General features: G+C 45.2%; 1 protein-coding gene across 1 annotated transcript in view; it reads right to left on the bottom strand.

Moving 5' to 3' along the window:
- Positions 1–15881, bottom strand: part of KCNJ6 (potassium inwardly rectifying channel subfamily J member 6) — a 264898-nt gene extending 249017 nt beyond the window's left edge. The window contains exon 1 of the mRNA XM_040483926.1: positions 15295–15881. The gene's annotated coding sequence lies outside the window, so the exon portion shown is untranslated. The remainder of the gene's footprint in view (positions 1–15294) is intronic.
- Between the last annotated feature and the right edge of the window lie 8586 nt (positions 15882–24467).

Here is a 24467-nt window from a genome sequence, read left to right as displayed (position 1 = left end):
TACCGGGTCTGGGGTGGGCTCGAGAATGCGCATTTGTAACCGGTTTCCCTGGTGACGCGGCTGCTGCTGGTTCAGGGACACACTTTGGGAACCGCTGGCCTCGAATGACTTCTGTCAGCTCTGATGCTTCTTTCTGCCCACAGAGAGTGACTCATGGTCGGAGAGGAGGCAGGAGTGGCGCTGGTTTGGGGCTCAACACTCCTCAGCTGCCGATAAGAAAGTGAGCCGCCTAATTCAGCCTCTTTCTCAATGAAGAGATCCCTTCTATGACAGCTCACCTATTATAGGCTCTTTCTACGGCTCCCTGTCGGTGTCGCCTCTTCTCAGATGCTTCCCTGCGGTGACGCTGGACGCACCAGGAGGGCTAACGAAAATTCAAAGCAGTGAATATACATTTAAGGGATTCCCTGGTGAATACCTCGGGACGCAGCCCAGAAGGAAGACATCCATTCCTTCCTTGCCATTACGGAAACTGGATTGTTGTCAGAGTGGGGATTCTATCCTATCTTGCACGTAAGAGATGTCCACAGATCTGAAAGGCACTCTGGCTGACGGGTCATGGGTCAGGACTCTGAAAAGAACGTGAGGCTATTTACAAATAAGTTCCGAGCGCTGTGAAAAGCCTCCGAAGAGCTATTCCTTCCCCTGTCTGTTGACCGAAGGTAGAGTTGTATGGAAAATATAAAGCAGGAGGGAAGTCTTTCCCCTGCGTGGGGAATTTGACAGACTCGTAGCTTCGTCCTGGGGTCACTCTGCTCCAGGCTCGTTTGCGGTGACCGCGCGTTTCACGTATGGGCCAAAACGACATTTGGTGGGACGGGACTCATTTCGTTTACAGAGAGCAAGGATAGCTCCCCAGTAATAAAGTCATGACCTCGTAGAGTGCCGAGGTCCAGCGTGACGTGTTGACAGACACGGAAGACGGTCACTGCCGTCAGGGGGATTGCAAGCCCTTTGTGTTGTGGGGACTTTAAAACACATGCGCTCCAACGCCATTTCCTGGCTCCTCCGGCTTCTTCCTGCCTTCCAGTGGTGGGGAACTCGGAGCCGGGCCAACAGAGAGGGCCGGCCACATTGCCACCTCCCAGCTGTGACTACAGAAGGGTCTTCCTTATGGGTCACTTTGTAGCTTCCGCCACTGGGTCCTAGTTGTATTTCTTAGAGTTTAGCGGAACCCTGCTAATCCCTCCCTTTATCTTAAAATATTGTATCAGAATTCCTGAAAAGAACTGTCATGCCTCCCCACCCCCACGTGTTCTGTAGGGGAAACACCCCCAATTCCTTTGTCTATTCCTCACTGATTGCCCTGATTCCTCCCTTCTGCAGGTGACTGAGTTGGGTTGTGCCCCTTTTAAGTAGAAATGAAAGGAGGTAGCAGTGAAATAAACCCGCTCCTCAAAAACACTCTCTTCATTTATCAGAAGCTCCACTCTAGACATCAGTCACTTTAGAATGGCAAGACATTTATTTATTTATTTTATTTTATTTTATTTTATTTTATTTTATTTTATTTTATTTTTTAGTACTCCATTGTACGGATATACCAGTTTTTTTTTAATATGAAATTTATCGTCAAATTGGTTTCCATACAACACCCAGTGCTCATCCCAACAGGTGCCCTCCTCAATGCCCATCACCCGCTCTCCCCTCCCTCCCACCCCCCATCAACCTTCAGTTTATTCTCAGTTTTTAGGAGTCTCTTATGGTTTAGCTCTCTCTCTAACTTTTTTTTTCCTTCCCCTCCCCCATGGTCTTCTGTTAAGTTTCTCAGGATCCACATAAGGGTGAAAACATACGGTATCTGTCTTTCTCTGTAGGACTTTTTTCACTTGGCATAACACTCTCCAGTTCCATCCACGTTGCTACAAAAGGCCACATTTCATTCTTTCTCATCACCAAGTAGTATTCCATTGTGTATATAAACCACAATTTCTTTATCCAGAATGGCAAGATATTTAAAGCGTTCAAGAGTTCTTTAATCCAGTATAGCTGCCCCATGGAAGGATATATAGTCGCCATTCCAGGTTGGTAACTTTGGGTCCCGTGTGCGTGGACTGTGGCTTCGGCACCATGCTGGAGGGCAGGGAATGAGGGTAACTGGCAGCATCCTGTGTGGTCGTCGTATTCCTTCCGGCTCTTTGTCTCATAGCTCTCTCGTATATCTCCACCTAATATTCATCTTGTCTAGACTGTAAGTTGAGCATTAAAGTTGGTGTCTCTCCGGGTGGCTCAGTCAGTTGAGCGTCCGACTCTGGATTTCAGCTCAGGTCATGATCTCACGGTTCGTGCCCACGTTGGGCACTGTGCTGGCGGTGTGGAGCCTGCTTGGAATTCCCCCCCTCTCTCTGCCCCTCCCCTGCTCTCTCCCTCTCTCTCTCTCAAAATAAATAAACTTAAAAAAAAGTTTATGGCGTCTCCCTTCCAGTGAAAAGGGGTAGACTTTAGTTTCCAAGGGTACCTGCTTTCTTCGAGGCAGGCAGGAGTTCTCAAAGGCTACTTACAAAATACGTGGTCTGTTTTGAGGAAAACACAAACTATTGTTAGATTAATTCGCCCCGAACTTAGAGCATGGGTCTACCCTATAGATGTTTATGTGATTCGAAACAAATTGCAAATTACCAGTCAATGGCAAGTTCGAGAGATTGGAAGACAGCATCTAATTCTTGAGCTTTCTTCCACACAACGTGGGCGTAACGGTCAGGATTAGACGCCTGCACTCCAGCATGGGTCGTGAGGTCAGTTTTTCTTCTTTGTGTCTACTTTTGTGGCTCAGCTACCAGGCGTCAAACAATATGGATTCACTTCTCTTTTGTAAGCATCAAAGACACTCATTCCAAAGTCAAAGATCCCAACTAATTTCTTAAAAACAAATACACCGCTGAAGAATGATTCAAGAGCTCAACAAAATACCGTTTCCGCCAGGGATCTTTCCACCACCGGGACAGATCATTTGCCCCGCCCCCCTTTATTCCTGACCTACAATAGCTGTATTTCTTTGATGCCAGACATTTGTATTAAAGCAGCCAAATGGGTATGTTTGATATTGGATACGCATCCAAAGACTCTAGTGTGCTTACACTACCAGTGTATTTTCCTCCCGGGAGCAGAGCTGAACTTGTCATTGCAGTTAGGCGAAGTCACAGAGCGTGGGCAGAAGTGATACACGTTACTTCCAAGGCCCGGATCATTAAAAATCTCCTGAGTATGGTCCCTGTATGGCATCAGCCAATTAGATTTACGAGAATGAGAAATAACCTTCTATTTTGCTAAGCTGTTGAGATTTAGGGATTTTCTGTTACAACAGCTATCTAATTAATACGGTTTACACGGCCGCACAGAGGACCGCATTCAATGACATATTGTAGCAAACGAATGACGGCATCTATTATTCATAAAGTGGATACTCTGTGCTGGACATTGTGCCAGGAACCTTACATTATCACATTAATCCTCATAACGTCTCTGGGGTGGACGCTATCATTTTCATTTTATAGACAGGCAAACCCAGAGCTTAAAGTGGATCAAGGTCACATAATTAGTGTAGTGGAGTATGTAATTGTCCCCAATTATTCATTTCCCTCTTTGTAAGAAGATTATACATCTGCACCTGTTGCTGTATGCAGATGCTTCAGTGTGGGATAAATATGTGTCTCCATCTCATCGGCCGTTGACATGGACGCGACACATGACTTGTTTCTGGTCCACAGTCTCCGAGCGCATAACTTGGGCCATCCCCGAGCAGGACTTTCAAGGGCCCTGGCTTACTCTGGCATTCTCCTTGTCCTCTGACGCTAGCATGGAATGTCCCAGATCAGACTGGTCCTTCAGCTTGGACCCCAGAACAAGGAAGACACAGGGTGGCGGGCCCACAGCCGACCAGCAAAGGTATGCAGCCCGAGGGGGAAATCAACGTCCGTCTTGTAAGCCACTGAGATGCTGAGACCTGCTGTTACCGCACCGACGCTAGCTAATACCTAAAGCTTGATTCAGATGCAGTCAGTGCCACGCCAGGGTCTGTGCTTTTCATCACTGAATAACGCCTCCCAGGCACAATGTCACGTTCACACACATTCTGGTTGGACGCTATGAGGAGAATGGAAAGCATCCTCAAAAACCAACCAACCAACCAACCAACCAACCAACTAAACAACTCCATTCTCATCCAGGTAGGAAGAAAGTAGATGTCTGTAAGTTTAAAGAGGCAACTGTCACAGCAGCAGGATTTGAACTTCATTTATAAAGACTTGTCTCTCACGTCGCATATATGTTCAGATTCCGTGCCCCCAAACAACTGCGGGCAGGGATATGGATCCTTTTACCCATAGATTCAGTTGCTGGTGAATTTTGTAAAATTTTGTAAAATTTCACGCTAGAAGCCATGTCTCGGTGACTAGGAACGTGACTGGTGGTGACCATCAAAAATCGTTCACCGAACGAACCACCAGCGCCATATGGTTTCTGGTTCTCAGTACGGCCACAGAGAGGAAATGTGAAATACAAGACTGAAGGGGCCTCGGGGGCTTAATCTGACCAGCATAAATCTGTAAAGACATGAATTAAGGTGCCGTTTGTTTAAAATGTGGAATTAACTTCAAACATTGCAATTGGAAAAGTTGATTGATGGCCTGAAGGCATCTGGACAGGATGAAGGTTTGAATGGTCACTTGAATGCCACGCAAAATCATTCTCTCAAGACTTATTTAAATAACCGTGCAGCTCAGTAATAAATAAAGAAAGAGATATCTATAATTGATTAGCCGGTATGGTTAGATCAAAGCTACAGACAGTTTAGGGAATACGGAATGTTCTTTTTTTAGATGACATTGTCCTCAGAGGATAGGGTCCAAGATGGCAGCATGGGAAGCCTGTGAACGCATCTCCTCCCACAGACACATCAAATCTACACCTACATATGGATCCTTTCCCTTTGAAAAAGATCTGAAAACTATAGATGAGCTGCTCTCCACAACAGAGAATAAAAGGACCACATTAAGATGGGATGGAGAGGCGGAGACAGTCTTGAAAGAAACCCCATCCCTGGAGCAGCAGCACACAACAGGGAGGGATCTTACCAGACAGGTGCTTCTTTCTGAGTGAGAGTTTGGTGCCCCTCACGGGGCACCCTGGCCTCTGGGATCTGCGCCAGAAAGACAAGCCCTCCGGATGTCTGGTTTGGGCAACCAATCAGGCTGATGTCCGGAAGTCCCAAAGTGCTGTGGGAAACAGATTCCCCTCTTGGGGGCCTGGGGTATGGCTTCACCCAGCAAAAAAAACCAAAACAGCTGTTTGAAAAGTACCTAGATTATATGTGAGGGGCATTCATCCATCGATCGGAGGCATCTGCTGCAGGGGCAGGGGCACAGCTGAGATGCTCCGGGAAATGGAGGTGCTGACACCATTGTTGTGCCCTCTGTCTAGCCTGCCTGTACAGCCAAGTGAGCTTGGACAAGGCGCCCTCCCGCTGACTGGCTTGGAAGGGCAGGGTGAGCCGCTGTGTTGCTCGCTGAGACTGGAGAGTGGGGGAGATGCAGCGCTCCCCTGCTCCCTGGCTGGGGCTGGCAGCCCTGGTGGTCACAGGATTCCCCCACTCCTAGACCAAAGCCAGGGCGCACACTCAGGGGAGACACTCTCTTGCTGCACCGGCGCAGATCAGACGTTTTCCCACTACCTTTCCAAAGCCAGTGAACTTGCCCTGCTCCCTGCCCCCTCCAACGGCCTTGCTAAAGCCAGAAGGCCCATTCAACCCACACAGGGGACACTCTTTGATCACCCGGCTCTAGTGGCTAAGAGAATTGACATTCCAGAGCTCCACAGGACCGTAACAAGTAGAAAGATAGCTCTTGGCAGGCCACCACCCCAGGGCACAGACAGCAGACACACACAACCTCAGTCTTCCTGTGAAAAGGACCTGTGAGGTCGGCCGCCCAACCGACCGAGCCACCCAGGCGCCCCACGGCCCAGTTTTTATAACTGCTGCCCAGGGGAGACCTCCAGATCTCCTGGCCTAGAGGCCAACACGGATTATGCTTGCAGTCCCCCAAGACTGTATATCTTTGCATAGTGTACAAACTACTGCCCGAAGATCTGGCTTTTAGTCGCGCTGCAATGAGGTGCTAAACAGATTCTGCCCCCCCCCACCTTAGAACAGGCTGACAGGTCTTGGCACATCTTCAACGTATCGATAATAACTTAAGCAGTTTAGACAATCACAAAGTTTCAAGAAACAACCTTGAGTTAGGACAAAATCGAACAAGGTTTATCACCTATACAAGGACGCTTCTTCAAGCCCGAAAGAGGTAGCTGTGTGGCCTAATACACAGACACAGAGTCAAGCAAAATGAGGAAACAGAAATATCAAGGTTATTCAGACTTGAAGGAGAGAGAAAGAATTTACCAGATAAGCAAAAGCTAAAGGAATTCATCACTACCAAACCAGCCTTACATGAAATCTTAAAGGGACTTCTTTAAGCTGAAAAGAAATGGCGCTAATTAATAATAAGAAAACATATAAAGGAAAAACCTTACTGGAAAATGTAAATATACAGTAAAAGCAGTGGATTGATCACTTATTAAGGTACTTAGGAGGTTAAAAGACAAAAATAGTGAAACGAACTAAAACTACAATAAAGTTTAAGGAATACATAGAGCAAAAAGATATAAAAAGTGACATCAAAAACGTAAAACATAGAAGGAGGAGTAAAAATGTAGAGTTTTGGAATATGTTCAAATTTAAATTGCTATCAACTTAAAATAGACTGTTTTATACATATATGACATATGTGAACTTCATGGTAATCACAAACCAGACACTTACAGTAAGTACATAAAGGTAAATGAAAAACGAATTCAAGCATAACAAGAAAGAAAATGATCAAACCACAAGGGAAGAGAGAAGAAGAAGAGAGGAACTATAAACACAACCAGAAAACGATGGACAAAATTGCAGTAAGTACACCCTATCAATAATTACTTTAAACATAAATGGACAAAATTCCCCAATCAAAAAAGTGGTTGAATGGATTTAAAAAAAGATATCCATATGCTACCTGTAAGAAATTCCCTTTAGAAGTAAGGATACAAACTGACTGACAGCAAGAGACGAAAAAAGATATTCCAGGGAAATGGAAATGACAAGAAAGCTGGCATAGCTGTACTTCTATCAGAAAGAGATACAAAAGACAAAGAGAAGCACTATGTAATGATACAGGGGTCAATCCAGCAAGAAGATAAAGCATTTATAGATATATATGCACCCAACTTAGGAGCACAAAAATAAATGAGGCAAATATTAACAAACGTAAAGGTAGAAATTGATAGCAACACAACAACAGTAGGCAATATTAACATTCCCCTTACATCAATGGATATATAACTCATCCAGACAGAAAATAAACTGGAAAACATTGGCCTTCAACAGCACATGAGGGCAGATGGACTTAATAAATACAGAGCAATTCCATCCAAAAACAACAGAACAGACTTTTTTCTCAAGTGCTCAAGGAACATTCCCCAGGTTAGACCATTACATTAGGTCACAGAAATAGTCTTAATAAATTCAAGAAGACCAAAAGAATAGTGAGCATTTTTTGCAACCACAATGATATGAAACTAGAAATCCAGTTCTAAGAGTTGAATTCATAACAAATACAGGCCCACCTCAAGAAATCAGAACAATTTCAAATAGACGATTTAATTTTACATCTCCCGGAACTAGAAAAAGAAGAACAATCCCCCCCCTCAATTTTGTAGAAGGAAGGAAATAATAAAGATCAGAGTGGAAATAAATGGAATAGAGACTAAAAAGACAATTTAAAAATCAATGAAACTAAGAACTGGTTCTTTGAAGAGACAAACAAATTGACAAACCTCTAGCTAGACTCACCAAGAAAGAAAGAGAGAGGGCTCAAACAAATAAAGTCAGAAATGTAACAGAAGTTACAACTGATACCACAGAAATGCTAAGGATCATAAGAGACTATGAAGAATTATACACCAGTAGATTGAACCGCTTGGAAGGAATGGATACATTTCTAGAAATGTACAATCTTCCAAAACTGAATCATGAAGACATAGAAAATTTGAATAGACTGATTGATTACTGGTAAGGAGATTAAATCAGTAATCCAAAGCCTCCCAACACAAGTCCAGGAACAAACGGTTTCACTAGTGAATTCTACCAAACATTCAAAAAAGATTTAATACCTATCCACAAACTCTTCCAAAAAACTGAAGAGGAGAGAAAGCTTCCATACTCATTTTACAAGTGCAGTGTTACCCTGAGACCCAAACCAGACAAGAACACTACAGGGAAAGAAAATTACAGGGCAATATCCCTGATGAATGTATATGGAAAATCCTCAAAAAATTAGCAAACCAAACTCAGCAATACATTAAAAGGGTCATACACTAAGATCAAGTGGGATTTATTCCAGGGATGCAAGGATGGTTCAATACCTGCAAATTAATGAGTGTGATACACCACATTAACAAAATGAAAGATAAAATCATATGATCATTTCGATAGATGCAGAAAAAGTATTTGATGAAATTGAACAACCACTTATGATAAAAACTCTCAACAGTGTGGGTATGGAGGGAATTTGCCTCAACTTAATAAAATCCCTGGGAATAAACTTAACCAGTGAAATGAAAGACCTGTACATCAAAAACCATAAGACATTGAGGAAATAAATTAAAAAGACATAAATAAATGGAAAGATATTCCATGCTCATGAATTGAAAGAATTAATACTATTAAAATGTCCACACTACCCAAAGCAATCTACAGATTCAATGCCGTCCCTATCAAAATTCTAATGACACGTTTCACAGAACTAGAACAAATAACTTTAAAATTTGTATGAAACCACAAAAGACCCCAAATAAAACAATCTTGGGAAAGAAGAACAAAGCTGGAGGTGTCATGCTCCCTGATTTCAAACTATACTGCAAAGCTATACTAATCAAAACAGTATGGTATTGACATAAAAACAGGCACATAGATTAATAGAACAGAATAGAGAGCCCAGAAATAAATTCACACATATGTGGTCAATTTACAACAAAAGAGGCAAGAATATACAATGGGGAATCGACAGTCTCTTCAATAAAGGGTGTTGGGAAAACCGGACATCTACATGCAAAAGAATAAAACTGGACCCACTATCTTACACCATATGTATAAAAGTCAACTCAGATTGGATTAAAGACCTGAATTTAAGACCTGAAACCATAAAACTTCTAGAAAACATAGATGGTAAGCTCCTTGACATTGGTCTTGGCAATTTTTTTTTGGATCTGTCTCCCAAAGCAAGGGTAACAAAAGCAAAAATAAACAACAGAACTACATCAAACTGAAAATCTTATGCACAGTGAAGGAAACCTTGAACAAACTGAAAAGGCAACCTACTGAATGGGAGAAGATATTCACAAGTCACATATCCAAGAAGAGGGTAACATCCAAAATGTATTTAAAAACTTATATAACTCAATAGCAAAAGCAATCCAATTAAAAAAAATAGGCAGAGGATCTGAACAGATATTTTTCCAAAGGAGATGTACAGATGGCCAACAGGCATGTGAAGAGACGGTCAGCTTCGCTAATCCTCAGGGGAATGCACGATGAGATCTTACTCCGTGCCAACCAACGACTAGTTCAATAAGACATAAAGTAACTAGTGCTGATGAGAATGTGGAGAAAAGGGAACTCTGGTGCTCTGTTGTGCGAATGCAAATTAGCACAGCCACTTTGGAAGACAGTACAGAGGCTCCTCAAAAAATAAAAAAAAAAGTAGAACTACCATAAGACCCAGCAATTCCACTAGTAGTTACCTATCTGAAAAATAAAATATCTAACTTGAAAAGACGTACGCACCCTTTTGTTCATTCCAGCATTATTTACAAAAGCCAAGATACGGAAACGACCTCAGTGCTCACTGATAAATGAATGAATGGGGAAGATGTGGTGTGTGTGTGTGTGTGTGTGTGTGTGTGTGTGTGTATTATATTATATGTGTGTGTGTATATATAATGGAATACTACTTAGCCATAAGAAGAATGAAATCTTGTAACCTGCAAAAAACATGCTAAGCAAAAAAAGTCATACAGAGAAAGACAAATGCTGTGTGATTTCACTTACATGTGGAATCAAAAAAACCCAAACCAACAAAACTCAGTCACACAAATACAGAGAACAGATGGGTGGTTGCAGGGGGTGGGGGTGGTTGGTAGGAACGAAATGGGGGGAAGGGATTAAGAAATATGAACTTTTAGTTATAAAACAAATCAGTCATGGTTGTATAATGTACAGCGTGTGGAATATAGTCAGTAATATTGTATTAATTTTGTGGAGTGACGGACGACAACCAGACTTATTGTGGCAACTGCTTCACAATGTTCACAAATGTCAAGTAACTATGGTGTGTGCCTGAAACGAATATACTATTGTACGTCAGTTATATCTCAAATTTCACTTTATCTTATTTTTAAGTATTCATTTATTTGTTTATTTATTTTGTGAGAGAGAGAGAGAGAGAGAGCGCACAGGTTGGGGAGGGGTAGAAAGAGAACAAGAGAGAAACCCAAGCAGGCTCCACCCTGTCAGTGCAGAGCCCGACACAGGGCTTGAACTCACGAACTGTGAGGTCATAACCTGAGCTGAAATCAAGAGTCAGATGCTTAACCGACTGAGCCACCCAGGTGCCCCTATATCTCAAATTTAAATAAAAAGATGACACCGTCCTTCTTTATTTGAAGGCAATAACTGTGTTATTAATTAGTGCTAGTAAAGTGATATCAAGTATGTGTATATTCTAGTACTTTGTCAAAAGAGAGTAAGAATACCATTAGAGTACTAACTGCTATCATGATAATCTCTTCTTTGTATAAGACCCTAATCATTTCTAGAGCCAATTATTTAAAATACATTTGAAAATGTGTTATCCCAAATGACTGCATTTTATCTTTTTTAATCTCCTTAAACCCTCAAACTACAACTAAAAAAAAATCTTAATTCAACAAATATCTCGATGATTTTTCAACCTAACTACCAATTTCCCTTTAATTCATATTACTAAATTTAATAATTCTGAAAAAATCCAGAGGGACTCCATTCTCTTTTGATATTTAAAATGACATTTGAAAATAAAAAAATAGAAACAATAAATGCCATCTAAATAAACTATAAATCCAAACATGTTACACTTAAACATCTCAATTCCACAAACCTTAAAGTCTTGATACAATGAGTTAAAAAACAAAACAAAAACACAAACACAAACAAAAAACCTTGGTTTCAAAAGTGTCATTACTTTAGTGCTGGTAAAAATACAGGACAACGCTAGCCTTTTCCCCAGCTTCCTTCCCCTTGTTTCCACTCTCTCTGGTCTATTTCCCTCACTAATCTGCATATTGCTTACATACCATTTGTTTAAGGAAGAGTTGTCGAAAAAGAAAAGAGCCTCACCCTGCCTGCTTGCCCATTTTGGTAAAGAAGCTTCATCGTATTTTCATGAAGATTCACATAGTCAAGATTCAACCGTTGGGAAAAGCAATACTTTCTACCCGTGAAATCAGCGAATGGGGTTAAGCTTCAATAAGGGTGTATTTATGTATTTTTCATTGCCAATAATTTTTTCCTTTTGCTCATTCAACAGCTCTTCTGATGTCTTGTTTTATGTAAAGGCAGAGATAGTTTGTAACAAGATGGGGGGAGGATTTGAGAGGGAATGAACACATTTCTATATACTGAAAGGCAACAGCCTATGTAGATCCTTGTATTAAATGGAGACCCGGATCATAAAAGTTAACATATACTATTTGATGATGTTCAGGAAATGTCAGGGTAAGGTGACAAAATTATTTTTTTTAAAAAATTATACAAAGTGCACAGGGATAAAGATTAAGTCTCCTTAACAAATCTTACTTGAAATGGGTAAACCAATTATTTTGGAGTATGCCATTGACTGCCATCAGGGCATAATGATGCTTTGCTCAACAATTAGCCACCCCGGAAGAAAGCAAATCCTAGTTTGATAAATTAGCACCAAATATACGAGCATAGAATCTACCAGAATCTTTAGATCATTGGTTGAGCAATTTCCTATACCTAGATCATTTACATTCCCATCTTTTTTTTTTTTTAACTCACAAGAGAAATTGAGCTTTAGAACTCACCAGTACATTACTTTAGAAATGATCTTTTTTTATGGAATGATCTATATTTTTGTATGGATTTATCTCCTAACTAACCTCGACTTCTCGTCTACTGATAGCTTCAGATGGCACAAAGCCAGGATACAGTTGTTTTAAGTGCTAACAGTACTCCATGCACCACTTCTCTCCACTTTAGGCAGCCACTCTTCTATAAATTACATCATGGATAAACTTAGCAATATCTATCAGGAATGGAAATGGGAGAAATCGTGTAACATCTCACCCTTTGACCAGGTTTATAATAGACTGCTTCTGCCTTCAGTCGAGATCGTGAAAAAACCCCACAAAAACTGGAAGGTATAAGCACACCGCTTTAACCAAGTCCTAAGTGCTCTGCGTGCGTCCCCTTTAGAAAGCAATGGCAAGCTTGGAAACACAGTTGGAAAGCCCAGCAAAGAAAATCAGGATTTACCTTATTTACCTTCATAGAGAACAAACCGGAACCAGCTCAAGACTAAACCAACACACATGAGTATATCCTCAAAAGAGAAAAGCAGCCCAGTGTATTGAAAAGGCGTTATCAGTTATTTCCCACCAGTTGTCAGACTTAGACTGGGCTCTGCAATTCAAATTGTGCCTTGGAACAGCTGGATGCTACTCTGAAAAGCTGTCTATTAGAAACGTGATTGCCACTTTTCTCTACTATTTTTCCTCATCAGTATTGGTGGGCGTGAGGATCTATGACCAAAGATGAGGACAGCAGGACAGAGACCAATTTTGCCCAAGGTGAAGGCAGAATGGCGAGAGAGACTTACCTGCTTTCACTCAATGGATGCTGAAATGGAACTCGGGTGATAATAAGTCCTCCCCTCTTGCACAGTTTCCTCCTTGTTTCCTATGCCTGCAACCTTGGAAATGTAGCTGCCCTGTTCACATCCTGGCTTAAAGATACAGTTACCGCATCTCACCTCACTAGCACACTTACTTCCCTTTCCTGGAGCTCACTGGCTCTTTTTTTGGAAGAGTCTGTCAGGTCTGGATCAAGAGTAATTTATTTCTCTACCTCTGTGGTCTCAGGACCTCTAGACAGGATTTGGTTAACTGGTATCTTGCTGACAGGGTGCTCCTACAGTCTTTCTGTCATCGAAGCCCCATTCAAAGTGAAGAGGAGAGTGACAGGGTAAGAAATGAATGGATGCTTTTGAAACCAAAGGGACTTGGTTGAAACTAGGCAACTCTCATCAAAGACTGATCCAGGGTGTGTGAGTGTGTGTGTGTGTGTGTGTGTGTGTGCGCGCGCGCGCACCCCCGCATACCCCCTTTCTCCCCGAGGACAGGGTCATTCTCCATTCTTCGTTCAGCTTGCATCTTTTGCTGTTTTAGTGCTCTTGATTTTGAATAGTTACTCTGATGCACCGCCATGCGTGAAATGGATGATTTGCAAGCTTCTCTGTCCCACGCAATTCTGTGGATAATCAGATATCCAGATTCTGCACGGGCAAGAGAATCGTTCCTTTATAGAAAGTGATTGCTCCTGCCACCAGAGGAGCTGATAGTGTTCCCGGGGCAGCCAACTGGGAGGTGGGAACCTGGCTTCTGTGCTCTGGCCTTGGTGCTGAATTCGGAACCTGCTGCCGGAACCATCTCCGTGGCCTCTGGGCAACTTTGGGAGGTTTGAGAGGGTGCCGGCCAGTTCTGGCAGCCCCCTCACGGGTCGCCGGCAGGAATTTGGGCACAGCCGATTCCCTGGGACCCTCCAGAGGGTACGCGGCTGGCTTATTTCTTAGCCTGAAGCGGGGAAAGTTTTGTCCAACGCATTTTTGTAACTGGAGCTGCCTTCTCCCCTCCCACCTGGGTCGCCATGGAGACTCAGCTCTTTCTTTCTCCAGGCAAAATGGGCGAAGCTTAGTTAGCAGTGCCCTGACTATAGCAAGCCCATTTTTCTTTCTAATCAGCTCCTGGGCATCCCCTTCCTCTTTTCAGCAGAAGAAAGGTAGGGCAGGGTGAGGAGCTAGTAAGGATGTGGCATTGCACCCTGCATGGTGGGGGCTGCCTGGTACCTTCAGACTTTGGATAAAGGCAAGCAGGAGGCACTCTATAAACATATAATGAATCTCCAACTCCCAAACACTGGAGTTTTCTCTCTCTCTCTCTCTCTCTTCCTTTTTTGGGAGTGGAGGCGGGATTCTTTGGAAAATTCTGGTATTTTGTTTCTCCATTAACCTCACCCCATTTCTGTGGCTGTTTCTATTAAGACACGTTTCCTCCTTAAAAGTCTCTCCATATTGAGGCTGGTACAAGAGATATACCTGTGGATCGACCCAAGGTTTTATTGGGTTTGGGGAATACTAATGTTATTTCTGTTAAAAACTAATTCAAGCTTAATGTCTTGATGCAAATGAAAATCTACCCAGGAGGAAGCAAGTCAGGGGATTTGTCCAATCCCTAAATGCCATAAACATCTCATTTTATCTGAAGGGCTTTGCTCTCTTTCTTTTTTTCTTTTCTTCCAATTACAAAACAATTCAGTTCACTTCTAGGGAGAAGTGTTTGTAGCCATCATAGCATACATTCCTGGTTTTACTGAGAGAGAACAGTTAGGACTTATTGTTTCCCATTCTCTGCCTGTTTCTCCCCACCCCTCACTTTTCCTTTTCTTCCTTCTCATGTTCTCTGTCTCCGCCTCTGTCTCTCCCTTCTATGCAAAAACGAACACGGATACAGCTTTCCATAAAGACAATGGGCTTTTCCCAACTGGAAATGACTACACCGCAAGCCGCCCCTGCCAGTTAATCAGTGCATTTCTTCTTTGCCAATGGATGTTGAAATGATGTCTGCAATAACTGACTGGGTTTCTCTGAGCCCAGGGCATGCAGACCCCTCCTCTCCCCGCCCGCCCCCCCCCCCCTTGCGAGTTTTCAGTTGCTAATGAAAACCATATGAAACAGATTTCCCTTCTGTTATGTAACCGGCTTCTCCCTCGCCTTTCCCTTGACTTGGGCATCATGTTTCTCTCATCAGCGTGGAGCATGCAGCGGCGGCGGAGCCTGGGGAGGGGGAGGTGGGGACCCGAGGGCACGGAACGTTTTGCCCAGACTGATGCCAGCTTCTCGCCTTCGAGCAACTCAGCGCACCGCTTACCTTGTTGCGGACAGGGTGGTTTCACTCAATCATGATCTCCTCTCTTGGAACGGAGCAAGATTTAATATTTCACTACACGATGGATGGTGAGGGGAGAAAATTTAAAAAAAAGAAAAAAGAAAAAAAAAAAAAAAAAGAAAAGGAAAGGAAAGAAAAACTGGAATCAGGTGGTCAAATTTCACACCAGCCCCGGGAGGCTATCAGGAGACTCCATTCTCCTGGCGGTGCCTCCAGCTCTGGGTCTGGCTTCCCGGTTCCCGCGGATCCCCACCCCTCCACCCGCCCAACCTCTCCGGCCAGGTGCGGCCGTCTGCAAACTGGCTCCCTCTGGCCGCGAGCGGAGAGGAGGGCTGGGCGCGGGGTCAAAGGAGGGGCGGAGGGGCGGAGGGGTGTGCGTCGGGTTCGGACGCGGGCGGGAGACCCGGCGGAGGGAACGGGGAAAAGGCAAGAGTGGCGGAAAAAAAAAAAAAAAAATTCCCGGCTGGGAGAAAAGTGATGGGCCACGCAGGGAGACGTCATGAAAGCCGCAGATTCAATGATCGCTCCTCAATTCCAGCGGACTGGCTGAGCCCCGCTGGCCGCGCACGAACCGGCGCGGCTGCGGGGATAAAAACTAGCGCAGCGCCGCGTGCTGGAGAAAAGCGGCCACACAGTGCGTCCCGGAGAGGCAGGGGGTGGGGACGCGGAGGGGAGGAGCGGGAGGCCGGGAGACGCCCACCCGCCTCCCACACCCCTCCCTGGGTGGGGGTGGGGGGTGGGGGACACTCCGTCGACCCCTTCCCAAGCCAGAGCCGGCGCGGAAGCCACCGAACCAACCCTCCCCCCCCCCGCCACTCCAAGATGAAGCTGCAAAAGTGGGGGCGCTCCACGCTGGGGGAACCTTTTGGGTTCAGCCTCCGGTTCCCACCTTCCCTGCTATGTCACCGAGTAAGTTATTCCTGGAGAAGAGCCTGGACAGCAGCAAAAAGCCGAAGCTCGGGGATCAGTTTTTGTCTGCTGCTTGGAGGGGCTCCGTGTTTTGGGTTTTGTGAAAGCGGGAGGAAGAGGGGCTTGTCTCGCTCTGGGCTGAAATCAAGGAGTCCGCCTGGGCGCAGGAGCTGGGCGCGCACTGCCCGCGTGGCCAGGAGGGGGCGCCGCGAGCGACTGGGGTTGGGGGCGGGGTGGGGGGGGTGGGGGGACGGCCGAGTGGAACCCAGTGGAAGCCCCGCCCGCTGCTTCCTTCAGTCCGTCCTGTCCACAGCAGCTGGGGTCGCTGCTGTTGTCCCATCCTACCCCACCCTGAGGTCTCTTCACAGGCACTGGAGACAAAGAAAGGGACCGTGACCTTTCTCATGCATACCTCGGCTCCCCTTCCAAGTTGATTTTGTCAGGATTTGGACTATTGCCTACTCGATCCCGTCCTTTGATTTCTAACTTGCTTTGTATGGTTATTCCAGGGGCCGCCTCACAATGCTCCCCTCTGCAGCCCTTCTTTTTCTTATGGTCACCGTCAACAATATTTCCCCGTTTCCAAAGCCGTTCCACAGCTTGCTGCGACCTCTGCGCAGTCCACTCTTTTATGCCCTCTTTCCCCTAGGGATACATCGATTGGCCACTAAATTTTAAGAGCAATGACGACCATTCGCTGGTAATTGTGTCATGACTGTTTCATAACTGGCTGTTCTTTTGCAACTTTACAAAGCGGGTTTCCTTTCACAAGGCGTGGAATTTCTATCTCCAAGGGGACGACCCTATTCCAGAAAAAAGGGTTGATGGAGACCTCTTGTTTCCAAGACCGTTTTATTCCACATTTATGCATTCTAATTACACAGCAGTTCAGCTCTTCAAGAATGCTGTCTGCTGTCTAAAAATGACTGGTGTGGAGAGGTGTTTGCCTTAAGTTGCATCAACAGTTATATACAAATCAACCGGGTGGCCTGTGAGCTCCTCTTTGCTGCTGATTTTCCCTGAGAGGTTATCATCTCACTGGCTTTCCCTTGGGGTCACAAATTCTGCATACGGAAGATATTAGTATGGGTAATACGGGATTTTTATGCTCCACAGGGCTTCCCGGATCTAGTCCTTGTGTTAGAGATAAAGATAGACAAAAGACAAGTAGACTCAACAGTCCCTGAGGAATCCTTGAGCAAGTCTGCAAGATGCAGGGTTTCGGGGGACACAGCCTTAGAGCCTTAAAAGAACAACTCACGCTGACTGTAGTTGCCTACAGAGCATTCTTTGTCGTCTGTGAAGGCGCTCTGGATGTGCCCGCTAATTTTGACTGCACGTATTTCTGCCAGTTGAAGGATTTCCCAACATTTATTCCTTACAAGACATCAGACTAAGTAGGTGAGTCAAGAGAGGGCAATAACCCGCTTTTCTCCTTTGAACGTTTGGAAAACTCCCCTGGCTTGACATTGGCCAGAGTGCTGGGGGCTACAGCTCCTTCTGAACGGTGCAGTGGCTTGTGTGGAATGAAGCGGATCACATTAGCACGGCATGGGATTTGACCAAAGCCAGAGACAGCAATTGGGTTTACTAGATTCGTTTATTCCTGAGAGATCTCAGGTGGTGATCGTCACCGCCGTAACGAAGTTGAGTCTCCGTGGCATCTGAAAATCCGGCAACCTGTGCTTTGCCGCTCCTCTGAGCTTACGAGAGACCTGTCTGTCGGGACACGATGCGTTCAGCGTGTCTGGAATCTTCCTTACGTACCTATTTTACGATTTCAGATGAGGCCAAGGCCTCGGGTGGAGGGGTGGGGTGGCTGCCCCTGGGGACTTCCAAGTCTGTAGCTCTTCCCTCCTCTGGGGGGGGTCAGGACTCCAAAGATGACGAAGACAGTGGCTTCTAGTGATGGATTGATTCTTCTGTGTGGACAAGGCTGGGTTCTCCCCCACACATCAAACTGTAACGGAGGCTTATTAGCTAGGAGGATTGAGAAACTGAATTATCCCGACTGGGTGTCATTTGCTGTGTGTAATCTCATTTTTCTCCATCATCGATGGTGGCAATTTACGACCCAATCTATCTCCCTCCCCGCTGTGTAGATCTGGCCTCAGCTTTGGACAGGCCGACACCAGAACTGTGGTGGGTGGCAGTTTCCGGCCTCCGTCTCATCTTGCTTTGTCTTATGTCTGTCTGCTTGTCCGATATTTAAGCCTTTACAGCTGCTGACGGTACCGTTTCTCTTCGTTTCGCTTCCCCACCCACCTCTCCCCCTCCCCCCTGCAAAACCCCAACACTAAAAGCATCTTTAAAGTGCAGAGGTGGGTGTATAATTTTTAAATAACTTATTTTAACTATCATAGAGCATTTGAAAGAGTCTCAAGGAAGAAATTTAAGAATTATTCCATTCTGCTGCTCTGCTTCCAGTGGACTGAATGGATTCCGTCCATGTTTCGTATTGAGGGAATATCCAGGAAGAGCTATTGTATTTCCATTTTGGATTTGGATGGTAAATTTTGAGACATTTTGTTGTCGTTGTTGCTTGTGTTTTGTTTTGTTTCTGGACATACCTTAAAAAAATTTTTTTTTAATGTTTATTTGTATTTGAGAGAGACAGAGAGCAACTGGGGAGGGGCAGAGAGAGAGGGAGACACGGAATCCAAAGCGGGCTCCGGGCTCTGAGCTGTCAGCACAGCTCAACGCGGGGCTTGAACTCATGAGCTATGAGATGGAGACCTGAGCTGAAGTCGGACGCTTAACCGACTGAGCCATCCAGACACCCCTAAATTCTTTCTTTTTAAAAAAAATGTTTATTTATTTATTTTGAGAGAGGGCGAGGGAGTGTGAGAGAGGCAGAGAGAGAAGGACAGAGAGAATCCCAAGCAGGCTCCACATTGTCAGCACAGAGCCCGATGCAAGGCTCAAACCGAGGAACTGTGAGATCCTGACCTGAGCCCAAATCAAGAGTCGAATGCTTAACCGACTGATCCACCCAGGAGCCCTGATAAACTCTTTCTTATAGAATGTTTTATTAGTTCATCATTTGGTAGGCATCATGCCTCTCAATCACAGTGTCCCCCAAGAAACTCATCAAGATGCAATTTTCAAAAGTCATAATAGCTTCAGATACAATATTTCAGAAGACAATGAGAAGCGATGTTTACAACAAAATTGCATAAATTAGTCTTCCTGTACCTCTTACTGGAAATAATTTTAGTAACCGTGAAATCTGTGCAACACAAACACTGAGGGCCAAAATAAAGGACCTGAGTTTGTAAGACACTCTTTGCGTAGTTAACAACGTGCTAAGATGCCCGGATTCTGTGGTTCAGGTTTTTGTTTTTGTTTTAACTGACACTCTTAGCCAAGAGGCTATGAGTTGGAGAGGACGAGGTCAAGTTCGTTGTTTTGTATGCTGTCACAACGGTCTGTGTGTCACCGCCTGTGGTCACAATGGGCACCAAGCAGACAGACCTTGTTTGTCTTCAGTAGAGGTGGAGCTCCAGCCAGCATTCACAGGCTTCCGTGGCTGTCCCAACAGGGCCTTCCCAGCCTTCTTTCTTGGAGACACATCCCAGAGTCCAGTTCCAAATTCCAGATCAGCCTTGGTGGTCTTAAGCGAGACTCATATATTTAAGCAGTCTTGGCCCCAAGGGTCCATGGCACTTGGTCCGTGGCAAGTGATGGATTTAGCGAGGGGTTTCTTGCTCTATCGTTTTATCTGTAAAATGGTGTTGCTGGTGGGTTCTTTGGGAAGCAGACTCTGAAATGGGTGCTTTTAGGGATGTGTCTCAGGGATCAACACGTAGGGAAGATGAGGTAAGGAAGTGTGAGTGAGCAGCAGGGCGGACATCATCTTGGCCCATCCCACAGGAAGTTCCGAAGATAAACTAAACCATTAGAGTCGTCCTGTATTAAGCCAAGTGTGCCCCCACAGGATTGGTCCCTGGTAGGAGCCGTCTGGGAAGGCATGGCTGTGGGAAAGGAGGCTTTAGGTACTCTGCATCTGATGGCTAAAAAGAGCTTTCTAGCAGTTAGTCGGTAAGCCCTCTCCTGAAGGAGGATCTTAGTGACACAGTTCCATATCTGCCAAAAATGGGGATAATAGCATTACCTATTGAATAGGGTTCTTGTGACGATTATACGACATATGTGACATAATTCATATAAGAGGTCGAGCCCGCAGTCTGCCATAGAGTCGCGGCTTAATAAATGTCAGCTCTTTATTGACGGCTGATGCTTGTCATTTTTATGATTACACAAACTCAGGATTGTGTGTTTTCAAGTACCTCCAGATTTGTATCCACACAGGTTTAAGTCCCTCTTCAAGCACCAGAAAAATACTGAGAAGGCTTCGTATTGTCTCCGATTAGCTAAGCCCAATCAGTCCCTGAGTCCTTTCATCCCTACTGCACCACTTCCTGGAAGAGGAGGAGCCCAAGACTCTGGCATCGACTGCTTCTCCTTCCGTCTGAAAGGGAAGGGGTCTAGACAGGAGTAAGTGTTCGGTATATGTTACATAATCCTCTAATTACACAAGGAAGTTTGGCTCTCACTTTGTGGGAAACGGTGGTAAGAATTATCTTTTTGTACGCCCATAGGAAACCCTGGTAGCCACAGATCATGGCTTGCTTTTCCTTGCACTGTCATTCTCAACACCCAGGGATTTATTTAGGTAGTTCTTTCCTCCCATTTTCTCCTTATGTGGAATGGAAGCGTGAGGGATGGAATGTAGAATCCGTAAAAATTCCAAATTCCACGAGAAAGACAAGCATCCCCGCCCGGAAGGTGCAGTGATGCCGCAGTTTAGCACAGGCTCCGTGAAGTTGATTGCTGGTGGCCAAGAAAGAACAGATCTCCTCTGCAGCCTCAAGTCCCCGAGCTGTTGTCACTACTTGTACCTATCTGCTGACTCAAGACCCACCTGGCAGTGGGAAGGAGAACACTGGTGATGAAGACGCTATGAAAGTGAGGAAACCACAGACTAGAGGATGTTGAGGTCACCTCAGAGATTATTTGGTCCCTCTTCACTCCCACGAGCCTCTCTCTGACCCCGACCCAAGGCCCCCAGGTTGCCTCTCCCCCCGAATCACCTTGATTCATTTTTACTTCCCAGCTCTTACGTCGGTCGCTTCTTCACCGCGTCCACGGTGCGAACGCCTACCTCCTCTCAGACTTTTAGCTTGTTTCTTACCTTTTGACCCTCCCAGAATAATTTCCCCTCTTCTTGAAGCCGTAGGTTCTCAACTCTGACCCTAGTGACCTGTGCCTTCTGGTGCCTGTCTTCTCATTCTGTCTCATGCATTAAACAGATTCTTTATCGAACCGTAAATATGAAAGGCGTATTTCCCATAGAGCTATACCATCCTTTCCCGACAGATATAATTCAGGAGAGAAACATGATACAAGACAATGAGATAATGGAATGGATTTTTGCCCAAATGCTTCATGGGCAACAATAATAGAACCTTTAGAAATTTAAGGGATCTTGGGGAAATTACTTAACTTTTTAGGCCCTCCAAGACAAGAATAACTATGATACCTCTTATTCGTTTTCTGTTGTTGCATAACAACTCCAAACTTAGTAGCTTAAAAAATGCCCACTTGTTAGCTCTGTAGGTCCACAGTTCAACAGGGCACGTGCGGGTTCTCGGCATAGGGTATCACAATGCTGGAACGAAGCCGTCAGCCTGGTCTGGGAAAAATCCACTTCCAAGCTTATTCTTGCTCATGGCAGAATTCACTTTCTTGGGATTGTAAGGCTGAGGTCCCCCATGATCTTATTGGCTGCTAGCAGGAGGCCGTCCTCTGTTTCTGGAGGCCGCCTACATTCCCTCCTGTAATCCCTCCAGCCTCAGGCCACGGGAGCTGCGTAGATTTCTTTTCCCGTTTCAATTCTCTGATGACTTCTGCTACTACGAGGGGGAGAAAACTGCTTTTGAAAGACCCATGGGATGAGAGCAAGCCCGTCTAGATAATCTCTCCGTGTTAAGGTCACCTGAGTAGGGACCCTAATTATGTTTGAAACATCCCTTCTAGAATTCTGCCTATCACATACCTGCTTCAGAGGGTTTTTATTAGATGGGATGACACATGGGTAAACAGTATATTAAAAGTGAAGTTTTGTGATATCTATCTTTCTCTGGCTGACTTATTTCCCTTAGCGTGATTTCACTCTCATGTGGAATTGGAGAAACTCAACAGAGGAACACAGGGGAAGGGAAGTAATAAGGTCAAAACAGTCAAGGAGGCAAATCGCAAGAAGCTCTTAAATACAGAGAACAAACTGAGGATTGCTGGAGAGGAGGTGGGGTGGGGGATGGGCTAAGGGGGGGATGGGTACTGAGGACACTTTTCCGGATGAGCCCTGGGGGTTGTACTCCTAAAGCCAAGACTACACCGTATGTTAACTAACTTGAATTAAAAAGAAAAAAAAAACACATTTAAGAGGCGCCTGGGTCGCTCAGTCGGTTGGGCATCCGACTTCGGCTCAGGTCATGGGCTCACAGTCCGTGAGTTCGAGCCCCGGGTCCGGCTGTGCTCACAGCTGAGAGCCTGGAGCCTGCTTTGGATTCCGCGTCTCCCTCTCTGTCTGCCCCTCCCGTGCTCATGCTTTCTCTCTCTCTCTCTCTCTCTCTCTCTCTCTGTCAAAAATAAATAAACATTAAAAAAAATTAAAAAAACATTTAAAAAGTGAATAAAAGTGAAGTTTTAATGGAAACACCGAGCGATACGCATGGTTTTGTTGAGCTGCTGATTCACTTCGCTGCCACGACCTAGCAGCCAGGCCGCAATTCATTGATGCACCTTTTGCCCTGACTCCTCCTCCAGCTTTTCTGACTCCTGAGCGTGTGTTTCTAGCTCTGTGATGAAGGATTCTTTCTGCAGAACCCTCTTGTCACCAAGGCCAGAGGCAGGAAGAGCTGGTGTGAGGTTCGGTTTATCCTTGTGGGGTTCCAGCCTCTGTTTGTGGGTTCCAGCCTGTTTGTGCCATGTTATGGCTACTGCTGCCGCCCTCTCTAGCTCGTCTGGGGCTAAGATCATAGTAGTGGCTGCATTTTTCTCTTGCCGTCTTGTGTTCCACTTACTGTCGGTCCGCACGTTGACAGGATAGACTTCGTTACTTGGACAGGTAACCCCAGCCTTTGTGGGTTAAGACGGGGGCCCTCGGTGGTGCTATCACTGTGAACTTGCCATGATTTTCTAGGACTATTGAATAAGGGAATAATAAGAGGTGCCCTAGTCCATTCCTGAATTCAAAAATAGACCTTCTTGTCCACGTTATAGAATAGAAACTCAAGTTGTCTCTGGTCATCAGGATTGCTCCCGACAGCCGGGGACTCCTTTTCTGCCTGCCGGTTTAGCCGCGTAAGGGGTCCCCGAAGGCCAGGGTGCAATCTTAGCTTTCAATGCATTAGAAATATTACCATGTTTTGTAGTAGATGCCTTCTTCCCTTGGCCATTAGCCCTCCAGACCCATCAGGTCAAGGTAGCAGGGATGAGAAGCGAACATCATTTGGTAAAATAGAGACGGCGCCACTCTCCTCGATCCCCCCATTGGTTACCCGCCCCGCATTCCACGTATGCCGGCTATGGCCTTGACGGCGTGGGTATTGGTTGCCAGTTTAGGACATTTATCACACCCCGTAGGAGAGAATCCCAACCTCACAGGGACGGTTTCCCAGCTGGTGCCATGACAGACCTTTCAGAAGACCATCCCACCTAGGCAGCGGCTTCCTGGTGACGGGAAGCATGGTGAGATCAGTCAATTCCACCGGCACGAGCCCCGGATGACGCTTAGCTGACCACGCATTTGACCCCTGCTTGGTGGGATACTGCGACAATGAGTAAGGGAGAAGTTGTTGAAGCAATGAGGTTTTATGGAAGAGGTTCAGTGTCATGCCTCTGCTACAAACAGTCCTCCTGGTTCCCTCAAAGGCCGGTCCTCTGCAGGAGAGAGTGGCTTTGATATAAGACATAAATGCCTTCACTTTCTGTGCCCATTTGTTGAGGCCCATATATACACTTCTTCCTAGACCTCACTATTACCAATTTTCTAATCCTGATGACACGAACCAGGGCATAGCTGTAACTCATTTTTCCTCTCACGTTACAAACAAAATAAAAGCACCACCCGCGTACCTGCCCCTGGGGGTATTTCCCTTCACCACCGTCTTTCCTCAGCAGCTTCTGTCTGGTATAAACAAATCAGGTTCTTGATTTTTCTTCCTTCTTTAACTGGTCGT

This window comes from Herpailurus yagouaroundi, unplaced genomic scaffold (assembly GCF_014898765.1).
Source record: "Herpailurus yagouaroundi ecotype Mexico unplaced genomic scaffold, PumYag 162, whole genome shotgun sequence".
NCBI classification, from domain to species: domain Eukaryota; kingdom Metazoa; phylum Chordata; class Mammalia; order Carnivora; family Felidae; genus Herpailurus; species Herpailurus yagouaroundi.
Note: the sequence above shows the minus strand (reverse complement) of the source record. Positions and strands in the feature narration are given on the sequence as shown.